Here is a 12832-nt window from a genome sequence, read left to right on the forward strand (position 1 = left end):
TTTGCTAACACAGGGTTCATACTGTCAGTTCAGTTCAGTCACTCAGTCGTGTCCAGCTCTTTACAACTCCAAGGACTGAAGCACATCAGGCTTCCCTGTCCATCATGAACTCCTGGAGCTTGCTCCAACTCCTGTCCATCAAGTCGGTGATGCTATCTAACCATGTCATCCTCGGTCATCCCTCATATTGTCAAAGCTATAGTTTTTCCATTAGTTATGTATGGATGTGAGAGTTAGACCATAAAGTAGGTTGAGTGTCAAAGAACTGATGGTTTCAAACTGTGGTGCTAGAGAAGACTCTTGAGAGTCCCTCAGTAGCAAGAAGATTGGACCAGTCAATCCTAAAGTATCCTAAAGGAACTCCACCCTGAATATTCATTGGAAGGATTGGTGTTGAAGCTGAAGCTCCAATACTTTGACCATCAAATGCGAGGAGCCAACACATTGGAAAAAATCCTGATGCTGGGAAAGATTGAGGACAAGAGGAGAAGAGGGCAACAGAGGATGAGATGGTTGGATGGCATCACTGATTCAATAGACATGAGCTTAAACAAACTCGATGAGATAATGGAGGACAAGGAAGCTTGGTGTGCTGCAGTTCATGGGGTTGAAAAGAGTTGGGCATGACTTAGCGACTGAACAACAACAATATTATTGCAATGCAGTTTAGTGAGAAGTGAACTTCTCTTTGTACAGAGAACACTGGGCATTTTATGGGACCATGAAGGAATAAGGAGCAGGATGAGTGGATGTTGACAGCATCAGAGAAGTGAAAAATTTTTAAAAGCTGTAAGAGGAAAACAATAGAATGGGAAAGACTAGCGATCTCTTCAAGAAAATTAGAGATAGCAAGGAAACATTTCATGCAAAGATGGGCTCGACAAAGGACAGAAATGGTATGGACCTAACAGACGCCAAAGATATTAACAAGAAGAGGCAAGAATACACAGAAAAACTGTACAAAAAAATCTTCATGACCCAGATAGTCACAGTGGTGTGATCACTCTCATCCTGGAATGTGAAGTCAGGTGGGCCTTGGGAAGCATCACTAAAATCAAAGCTAGTGAAGGTGATGGAATTCCAGTTAAGCTATTTCAAATCCTAAGAGATGATGCTGTGAAAGTGCTGCACTCAATATGTCAGCAAATTTGGAAAACTCAGCAGTGGCCACAGGACTTGAAAACCTCAATTTTCATTTTAATCCCAAGAAAGGCAATGCCAAAGAAGACTCAAACTACCACACAACTGCATTCATCTCACACACTAGTAAAGTAATGCTCAAAATTCTTCAAGCCAGGCTGCAGCAATATGTGAACCGTGAACTTCCAGATGTTCAAGCTGGTTTTAGAAAACGCAGAGGAACCAGAGATCAAATTGCCAAGATCCACTGGATCATCAAAAAAGCAAGAGAGTTCCAGAAAAACATCTATTTCTGCTTTATTGACTATGCCAAAGCCTTTGACTGTGTGGATCACAATAAACTGTGGAAAATTCTGAGAGAGATGGGAATACCAGACCACCTGACCTGCCTCTTGAGAAACCTATATGCAGGTCAGGAAGTAAGAATTAGAACTGGACATGGAACAACAGACTGATTCCAAACAGGAAAAGGAGTACGTCAAGGCTGTATATTGTAACCCTGCTTATTTAACTTATATGCAGAGTACATCATGAGAAGTGCTGGGCTGGAAGAAGCACAAGCTGGAATCAAGATTGCCAGAAAAAAATATCAATAACCTCAGATATGCAGATGACACCAACCTTATGTCAGAAAATGAAAAACTAAAGAGTCTCTTGATAAAAGTGAAAGAAGAGAGTGAAAAAGTTGGCTTAAAGCTCAACATTCAGAAAACTAAGATCATGTCATGTCGTCCCATCACTTCATGACAAATAGATGGGGAAACAGTGGAAACAGTGGCTGACTTTATTTTTCTGGGCTCCAAAATCACTGCAGATGGCGAAATCACAAATGGCAGCCATGAAATTAAAAGAAGCTTACTTCTTGGAAGGAAAGCGATGACCAATCTAGATGGCATATTAAAAAGCAGAGACATTTTGTCAACAAAGGTCCATCTGGTCAAGCTATGATTTTTCCAGTGGTCATTTACGGATGTGAGAGTTGGACTATAAAGAAAGCTGAGCACCGAAGAATTGATGCTTTTGAAGTGTGGTGTTGAAGAAGACTCTTGAGAGTCCCTTGGACTGCAAGGAGATCCAATCAGTCTATCCTAAAAGAGATCAGTCCTAGGTGTTCATTGGAAGGACTGATTTTGAAGCTGAAACTCCAATACTTTGGCCACCTGATGAGAACTGACTCATTTGAAAAGACCCTGATGCTGGGAAAGATTGAGGGAAGGAAGAGAAGGGGACAGCAGAGGATGAGATGGTTGGATGGCATCACAGACTCAATGGACATGGGTTTGAGTGCACTCCCGGAGTTGGTGATGGATAGGGAGGCCTGCTCTGCTGCGATTCATAGGGTCACAAAGAGTCAGACATGACTGAGTGACTGAACTGAACTGAACTGCATTTCAGATTATTTTGTTGACTATGAGGGCTATTTCATTTCTTCTAAGTGACTTTTGCCAACAGTAATCGATATAATGGTCATCTGAATTAAATCTGCTCATTCTGGTTCATTATCAGTTCAGTTCAGTTCAGTCGCTCAGTCGTATGCATTATAGTTCAGTCTAGTTCAATCATTCAGTCATGTCCGACTCTGTGACCCCATGGAACTGCAACATGCCAGGCTTCCATGTCCATCACCAATTCATGGCTCAAACTCATGTCCGTCAAGTCGGTGATGTCATCCAACCATCTCATCCTCTGTTGTCCCCATCTCCTCCTGCCTTCAATCCTTCCCAGCATCATGGCCTCTTCAAACGAGTCAGTTCTGTGTGTCACGTGGCCAAAGTATTGGAGTTTCAACTTTTTCATCAGCCCCTCTAATGAATATTCAGGACTGCTCTCCTTTAGGATGGACTGGTTTGATCTCCTTGCAGTCCACGGGACTCTCAAGAGTCTTCTCTAACACCACAGTTCAAAAGCATCAGTTCTTCGGTTGTCAGCTTTCTTTATAGTTCAACTCTCACGTCCATACGTGACTACTGGAAAGATCTTAGTTTTTACTATATGGACCTTTGTTGACAAAGCAATGTCTGTGCTTTTTAATATGCTGTCTAGGTCAGTCATAACTTTTCTTCCAAGGGTCAAATGTCTTTTAATTTCATAGCAGCAGTCACCATCTGCAATGATTTTGGAGCCCAAGAATATAAAATCTCTCACTGTTTCCATTATTTCCCTGTCTATTTGTCATGAAATAATGGGACCATTACTGTTCACTGATTCCTAAAATGTCAATATTCACTCTTGCCATCTTCTGTCTGACCACTTCCAATTTACCTTAATACATGAACCTAACTAGCCTGGTTACAATGCAAGTCTTTAGGGCCACCATTAAGGCTTAGTTGAGAAGAGGACTCAGAGGAGCCTGGCTAGAGTTTACTCAAAGAGAGAGTTTTTCTCAGTATTAGTAGTTTATTTCTTTTTGTTGTTCAATAGTCCATGATATGGATTACCACCGCTTGTGCAACCATTTGTCTGTTGAAGGGCATCTAGGCTGTTAACAGTTTTTGATATTAGTAATAAAGCTAATGAACCTCTATGTGCAGGGTTTTTGTGAATTTTTTTTCTTTCTATGGAATAACTTCCAAGAAACTATTGCGAGGTCACATAGTTGCCTGCTTAGTTTTGTTAAAAAACGATTGCCAAATTGCCTTCCTGAGTAGTCACATTACTCAACATTCTCTCCAACAATATAAAAGTAATAGAGTTTCTCTGCATCCTCACCAGCATTTGGTGCTTTCACTGGTTTTCTTTAGTTTAACCATTCCAGTAAATTTATAGTGATATCTCATTATAGATTTAAATCTAAATTCTTTAGTGTTTGATGATGTTAACATCTCTCCATGTGCTTATTTGTCTCTGTATGTTCTCTGAGATGAAATGCCTATTCCTGTTGTGGGCTCATTTAACTATTACATTGTTTGTACTTTTACTATTAAAATTTGACAATTCTTTATATATTCTGGATATAATAGTTTTATACAAAAAGATTATCATAGAAAATCTTCTAAGATTTATTAAATGTATTATATTAATGCTAAAATAGTGAATATGGGATTTTTGTGGGTAAATTCCACAAATAAATCTTTATCAATTTGATAAAACTGTCATAACCATGAAAATTGATAAAATGTCATTGTTACTGTTGAGTGGTTCCCTGATAGTTCAGTTGGTAAAGAATCCATCTGAAATGCAGGACACCTGGGTTCAGTCCCTGGGTTGGGAAGATCCCTGGAGAAGGGAAAGGCTACCCACTCCAGTATTCTGGCCTGGAGATTTCAATAGTCCATTGGGTCACAAGGAGTCAGACACGACTGAATAACTTTCACTTTCACACAATGATCACCTCTCTTTTGTATATTTGGACCTTTTTTTAATCTATTCATTTCTTCTACCAATCTATGATCTACACATAAATCTTTGTCTGAGTGGATATAATTTTAATAAGATGTAGAATGAACCATGCCTGCAAGTGAAAACTGGGTGCCCAAATATTGACTTTGGAGTACATTGATCTCAGATGTTTCAGCTATCTAAAGGAGACTTATAGAGATTTCCAGTTAAATACACTAAAAGTGTTTTGAATCCTAAGATAATGAAAGCTACTAGGATTCAAAAGCTCAAAATATTTAATATTTAGTTAATTCCTATCCCATTTTCTTCTGCAGGTAAAGCAAACATTAGCAACAGGATTGATGTTGACCAATTCACAAGTAAAATGTTATTTGAAGGAGCTTGCTGGTAGTTGACTATTAAATTTGACTTTCCAATTTTAGTGATTTTTTCACGTTTTTCTGACCCACCCTCCCCCACATATCATGTGAAACTCATTTCACTCAACTTTATTTTTTTAAATATCCTTTGTATCCTTTAAATACTACTAGTATTTCTTGAGTTAGTTAATTTAGTTTTATTTCTCTAATATTTCTTTTAGAAATTTAATTTGTCTTCACAAGATTTGTGTTTCTACTCTATATTCACCAAGTGACAATCATTGTTTTTAGTGTCATTTTAAACTTAAGTATTTTTAGTTGGTAATAATTTACATAAAGTCTTCATTAGCTGATATAATATTGCAAGCAAGCAGCTACTGAAACACAGTCTATGTGGTCAACTTCACACATAAAAAAATTCTAAAGTCATCATTCCCCACAATGAATGATCTAGTTGATTATGTTACATTTTGGCTTAACTTGCTGTTACAAAGCACTAAATATCAAATATTATGAATCTCTAGACATCTAGTCAAATATTCCCATAAAAGAACTTATTACTTCAATCCTTCTTATCTCCAATAGATTCTAAAATTTATAGAGAAGAGTTAAGTGGTAAAACAAAGTTAACAACACTATGATTTGCAGATGCTGTGAATCTAGTAGGAAAAAAAAAAAAAGCCTTTAACTTTTCCCCCAGTATGCTAACGAACATAGGAAATTGTTGCTATGTAAAAAGACAGTGGTCTGAATAGTGTTCCTCGTGTTTCCACCGGAGAAGGCAATAGCAACCCACTCCGGTACTCTTGCCTGGAAAATCCCATGGGCGGAGGAGCCTGGTAGGCTGCAGTCCATGGGGTCTCACAGAGTAGGACACGACTGAGCGACTTCACTTTCACTTTTCACTTTCATGCATTGGAGAAGAGAAGGAAATGGCAACCCACTCCAGTGTTCTTGCCTGGAGAATCCCAGGGACGGGGGAGCCTAATGGGCTGCCGTCTATGGGATCGCACAGAGTCGGACACGACTGAAGCAACTTTGCAGCAGCAGCAGCATGTTTCCACCTGGAATTGTTTCCTTTAGTTCTTGACTGGTGAGTAGTTAAACATGAGTACACAAGGTAAGGTCTACAGAAGCCAATTAATATGTACAGTATATTTTATTTCAATGAATGAGATTAAAAAAAAAAAACCTACTTTTCAGGGACATCAATATGTGTGGATCTTAAAACTGAAATTGAAGGTTGCTCAATGTTTTAGAAACCTAAATTTCTTCCTATAAAATAAATAAGGGCTATAAGTAGACTTTTTCTTTTTTATTGGGACATAGTTGTTTACAGTGTTGTGTTGATTTCTGCCATGTGACCAAGTGAATCAACTACATGTATACATATATCTCGTCTGTTGGGATCTCCCTCCTACCCCTATCCTGTCCCACTCATCTAGGTCAGCACAGAGCACCAAACTGAGTTCCCTGTGCTGTACAGTGCGTCCCGACTAGCTACCTGTTTCACACATGGTGGGGTATATATGTCAGTCCCAATGCCCCACTCCATCCCCTACCATGTCCACGCATCTATTCTCTATGTCTACATCTCTCCTCTTGCCCTGCAAATAAGTTCATCTGTATCAGTCTGCTAGATTCTACATATACATGCTAATATATAACACTTGTTTATCTATTTCTGACTTACTTCACTCTGTATGATAGACTCTAGGTCTAACCACGTCTCTACAAAAGACCCAATTTCATTCCTTTATATGGCTGAGTAATATTCCTTTGTATATATGTATCACATCTTCTTTATCCATTCATCTGACTATGGGCATTTAAGTTCCTTCCCTGTCATGGCTCTTGTATGTAGTGCTTCAGTGAACATTGGGGTGCATGTGTCACTGTGGAGAACAGTATGGAGGTTCCTTAAAGAAACTAAAAATAGGACCTCCATGTAACCCAACAAGCCCATATACATGGAGAAAACCACAATTCAAAAGGGAATATAGGTATGTTTTGAAGATCTTTTTGAAAGTTATGCAAATGATTATAAGGAATAATGATTCACAAACTTTGGGGACATAATCAACTCTGTTATATTAAATTTAACAGAAGTAGTCATATTATGATGCTGATATGCATATGTGAGTTTCCTTGATTTGCATGACATCTGCTTCTTTTTTATTTTTTTCCCTTTTTTTTTTAAATTTTAATTTTTTTTTTTTTTTGCTTCTTTTTAAATAGTAGTTCTCAAACTTTTAAATCTCAGGACCTCTTTTTGATTCCTAAAGGTTATTGGATACTCATAAAACTTTTGTTTATGTGGTCTATGTCTATTAATACTAATCAGATTAAAATTATAATTGTGAAAATGTATAATAATCATTTAATTTAAATAAAATCATACTAAATCTATTATTAATATAAATAACACATTTAAATAAAATATGATTATTTTTGAAACAGTAGTAGAAGACAGCCAGATTCTCCTATCTGCTGCTACATTCAATCTTTCACATTGTGTGCTTTTTCTTGAAATATATGAAAACAATTAAGCTCTCATAAATCCATAGTTTAAAAGAAAGGAGTATTTAGTAGCATTTTTAGATAATAGAGAATATTATTTGTGGGTAACAGAGAATTTTATTTATAGATAATTCACCAATTTCATCAAGTGGTAGTTGATGGATTAAAGGTAGTTGCAATGTAGAATCTGAAACCATATAAAACAACATTTTGTATTACATTTTGGTGAAATGCACTTGTTAATCTTATAATTTGAATGCATTTTATAATATTGTGTATCTGTCACTTAGAAAGTATTAGTCTTTGAGTTATTTATTATCTTGAAATATATCACTTTACAGAAGCATTACATGTCATGGGTCCTCAGGAAATTGTTGCTATATCCTCTTGAACAAATAGGAGTGGGGAAAGTAAATATTATTTATTAATATTATGAAATTATATTAGGGCCCTTAAAGAACCCTCAAAAGGATGACAAGGAATCCAAAGAATTTTCATACTACTTTTTGAAAATAATTAATTTTAAATAAATAAGAAAATATTTTGCATCTGAGATGAGAACTGTAAATATTTCAGTGATTTGCCACACTGTTTTTTAAAGTGGAGTTAGGGGTAGAAGATTGGGTTCAGGCTGCAAAAGAGAGAAGATAGATTTTCAGTTGGATTCCTTATACATAAAGTATTCTCAGTAATAATAGCCTTGGGCTAAGATAGAGTTTACTAAAATTGATTTCTAAATTTCTTTTCTACCTGAACAAATAGGAAAAGTATCATATCATAAAGTGCCAAATTCCAGCAGGATTTATATCTACTGTCCTTTTTACATCTCTATATGAATTTTAAAATATTGTTCTAAGAAAAAACATTTGGTAATATAGAATTATCCCATAAAATGCCATCAAATGCAAAGATCCAATATTAAACTACTTTACTTTTTTTCAACTTTATCCTTTCATTTTACAAACTGGGATAAAACTGTGTGTATTTATTCCCAAATACTTAGGCTTCCCAGGTAGTGCTAGTGGTAAAGAACCTTCCTTCCAATGCAAGAGACTTTGATCCCTGGGTTAGGAAGATCCTGTGGAGAAGGGCACAGGCAACCCACTCCAGTATTCTTGCATGGAGAATCCCCATGGACAGAGGAGACTGGTTGACTACAGTCTATAGGGTCTCAAAGAGTCAGACATGACTGAAATGATTTAGCATGTATACAGCACAAACATACGTTTCCAAATACTTCTAACATTTGTTTCTTTTATTTTTTACTATGTTTCATATGATATAATGTTATAATCATGAGTTTTAATTAAAATCAGAGTTGCATAGGCAAGTATAAATCATGAGAAATACTAGAAGACATTAGAAAGATTACCAAGATTTAAAACAGAGGAGAGTTACCTGAACTGATTACAAAGATGGAGTTTTTTGATGTCACCAATAAGACAGACACATGCTGCTGCTGCTGCTGCTGCTGCTGCTGCTACTGCTGTCGCTTCAGTTGTGTCCGACTCTGTGTGACCCCATAGACGGCAGCCCACCAGGCTCCCCAGTCCCTGGGATTCTCCAGGCAAGAATAATAGAGTGGGTTGCCATTTCCTTCTCCAATGCATAAGACTGAAAAGTGAAAGTGAAGTTGCTCAGTCGTGTCGGACTCTCAGCGACCCCATGGACTGCAGCCCACCAGGCTCCTCCATCCATGGGATTTTCCAGGCAAGAGTACTGGAGTGGGGTGCCATTGCCTTCTCCCAAGTCTTTATGTAACTGAGTCAGACCATGTACAGCAAACATTCGACCTTTCTTGTATCCTTGTTTCTCACAACACTCTTATGAGCATGGACTTTTAGCTTCTCTGTTTCCACATAAAACACTATCAATAATATTGTCTTGAAATTTGCTCAACTATTGATTTTTACTCCTAGTTACTCTTTGCCAGTGATTATTTAAACCACTCAATTAATCACCACATTTATTAAGGTAAGCAATATGTTATAACATATTGTTCCAAATGAAGCCAGTATACACACTCACACTTGGTAACAGACTGCTGTAAAAGGAGTTGAAGATTGAGGAAAATCCTTTAAGATTTATTTCTCTCTTAATTGCTCCCTTATTTCCAAAATTTAACAAATTGCCATTGTCATCTTGGTTTCCTGCTGAGAAGGAAGAAATTTTGTTTAATTACTTCTCCCTGTGTTCTTTCTGCTTTGGGAAAGCAAGTGACTGAGGATGATAAAACACTGAACCAAAAGTCTGAAGAACTAGGATACACTAATTCTTCCAGTGACTTGGTCTGGACTCCTGTGGTTAGAAAACAATCTTTAAGTGTAATACACTTCATTCTTCAGGCAGCCAATTGTATTTACACAAGGTGTCAGGGTTCTTGAAATAAAAGACTCTCTGTGGTAACTGAGCAAGGATAAACTGGTGATTTTTCCCCTCCATCAATTCGTTGAAGGGATTCTCAAATATCTGTTGGTCATTGACTTGGGGAGAGATAGATGCTCCACTCAAACCAAAGCAGAAGCACTAGGCGCAGATACGTTAGTTGCCTGTGGGAGCATTCTGTAACCATAATCCAGGTTCCAAACAGTGCTTACAGTCACACTTTTTTGAAGTGCGTTGTCAGAGCATTAATCCCCAAAGATATCCTGGAATGACAAAATAATTCTTTACACATATGAATTTAGAAGATTCTAAGTATTATGGCCCCATCACAGAGCATCAGTAGTTTATTGAATTATCTAAAATATACACAAAGAAACCAGTTAACATTGTTTAACTAGTAGGTCTCAAACCTTTAACTTTATAATTAAAGAACCATGTAAAATTCCACTAGCCAGTGTTGGCTAAAAACCACTTAGGGAAAACTTTCACTTTTTGTAAAGGCAATCCCCTTCATTTTCAGCACCCCTTTTACTGCATCTTCTTGAAGATTCTTTAGTACATTAATGATAACATCTTTCATCCCTGATCAAAATATTTCCTCTCAGAAAGAATTCTGAGATTAGATATAAAAAATTATACTATCCATGAGTTAGTGTATTGTAAGATCTGTTCAAATCTTTATGACTAGTCACTGTTTCAGGGATTTCAATTATCATTGAAAATTGTGGGTGGTATTTATTTGACCTAGTATTTACTTACCTTGAGTAGCTTAACTATTATTTACAGTTAGTGTCCTGTAGATGCTAATGATAGTAGCATTTTAAAGGTCCTATATTATCCTCAGGAACAGAAAATCGGCAAATATATAACTCTGAAATAAAGTTTGGAATTAGGCCTGGTAAAAAGATAACTCACCTTTGCACTGAGGTGAACATAAACATACCAAATTTGCTTATTTGCTATTTAAAGATGATCAAAATTATCTTGGAAGCCCACACCAAATCTTTACATACTATAAAAACATTTTTGGAAAATGTAGCTAAATCCCTATATATAAATTATATTTATATACACACACACACACACACACACACACACACACACACACACACACACTTTGAAATGTTTGAATTCTTTTTAAAAAGAGAATAAAGAAACTGAAAGTTTTTGACTTAGAAAAGATAATTAAACAGGATGGGGTCTGAATTGAAGGAAAATTTATTGTGCAATATTCTGCCTTGTTTTGCTTTTGTATTTTGAATAAATTTTTATAAGAATAGCACATTTTAAAAGCTATGTGATTAGAATAAATAAGCAAATACCCCAAATCTAGACTCTTTAGAAACTGACTCAACAAATCTTGTAGCATGATGCTAGACTTAAGGCATAAGTAGTAGTAAAATGTTTACAGTTGAGAAAATTTTTTAAAGATTAAAGGGAGAAAAATATATTTAATGACTGATTCTAAACCACTGATTTTATAGCATTTTTCTACCAGTTCCATATTTCCATATTTCATATGTCTATCTGAATTATAAATACATAAACATCATGACTCAAAGAAATTGCATTTGGAGGTGGAGGGAAGTACTAATAATTTAGTTTGGGCTTCAGGAGTATATCATTTTAGATTAATACATGAGTCTACTATATTAAGAAAATATTTGACTTTTTCTTTTCCATATTTTCTAAAATATACTATTGTTAAGTTCAGTTCAGTTTAGTCACTCAGTCGTGTCCGACTCTTTGCAACCCCATGAATCGCAGCACTCCAGGCCTCCCTGTCCATCACCAACTCCCGGAGTTCACTCAGACTCATGTCCATCGAGTCAGTGATACCATCTACCCATCTCATCCTCTGTCGTCCCCTTCTCCTCCTGCACCCATTCCTTCCTAGCATCAGAGTATTTTCCAATGAGTCAACCCTTTGCATGAGATGGCCAAAGTACTGGAGTTTCAGCTTTAGCATCATTCCTTTCAAAGAAATCCCAGGGCTGATCTCCTTTAGGATGGACTGGTTGGATCTCCTTGCAGTCCAAGGGACTCTCAAGAGTCTTCTCCAACATCACAGTTCAAAAGCATCAATTTTTTGGCACTCAACATTCTTTATGGTCCAACTTTCACATTCTTACATGACTAGTGGAAAAATCATAGCTTTGACTACATGGACCTTTGTCGGCAAAGGTCCTGTTTGTTGGGTTTCTCAGCAAAACCCTGTTTAGGTTTGTCATAGCTTTGCTTCCAAGGGGCAAGCATCTTTTAATTTCATGGCTGCAGTCACCATCTGCAGTGATTTTGGAGCCCAAAAAAATAAAGTCTGACACGGTTTCCACTGTTTCCCCATCTGTTTCCCATGAAGTGATGGGACTAGATGCCATGATCTTCGTTTCCTGAATGTTGAGCTTAAAGCCAACTTTTTCACTCTCCTCTTTCACTTTCATCAAGAGGCTTTTTCGCTCCTCTTCACTTTCTGCCATAAGGGTGGTGTCATCTGCATATCTGAGGTTATTGATATTTCTCCCAGCAATCTTGATTCCAGCTTGTGCTTCTTCCAGCCCAGCGTTTCTCATGATGTACTCTGCAGAGAAGTTAAATAAGCTGGTTGACAGTAGACAGCCTTGACGTACTCCTTTTCCTATTTGAACCCAGTCTGTTGTTCCATGTCCAGTTCTAACTGTTGCTTCCTGACCTGCATATAGGTTTCTCAAGAGTCAGGTCACGTGGTCTGATATCCCATCTCTTTCAGAATTTTCCACAGTTTATTGTGATCCACACAGTCAAAGGCTTTGCCGTAGTCAATAAAGCAGAAATAGATGTTTTTCTGGAACTCTCTTGCTTTTTTGATGATCCAGCAGATGTTGGCAATTTGACCTCTGGTTCCCCTACCTTTTCTAAAACCAGCTTGAACATCAGGAAGTTCACAGTTCATGTATTGCTGAAGCCTGGCTTGGAGAATTTTGAGCATGACTTTACTAGCATGTGAGATGAGTGCAATTGTGCAGTAGTTTGAGCATTCTTTTACATTGCCTTTCTTTGGGATTGGAATGAAAGTGACCTTTTCCAGTCCTGTGTCCATTGCTGAGTTTTCC

Source organism: Budorcas taxicolor, chromosome 23 (genome assembly GCF_023091745.1).
Source record: "Budorcas taxicolor isolate Tak-1 chromosome 23, Takin1.1, whole genome shotgun sequence".
Lineage (NCBI taxonomy): Eukaryota > Metazoa > Chordata > Mammalia > Artiodactyla > Bovidae > Budorcas > Budorcas taxicolor.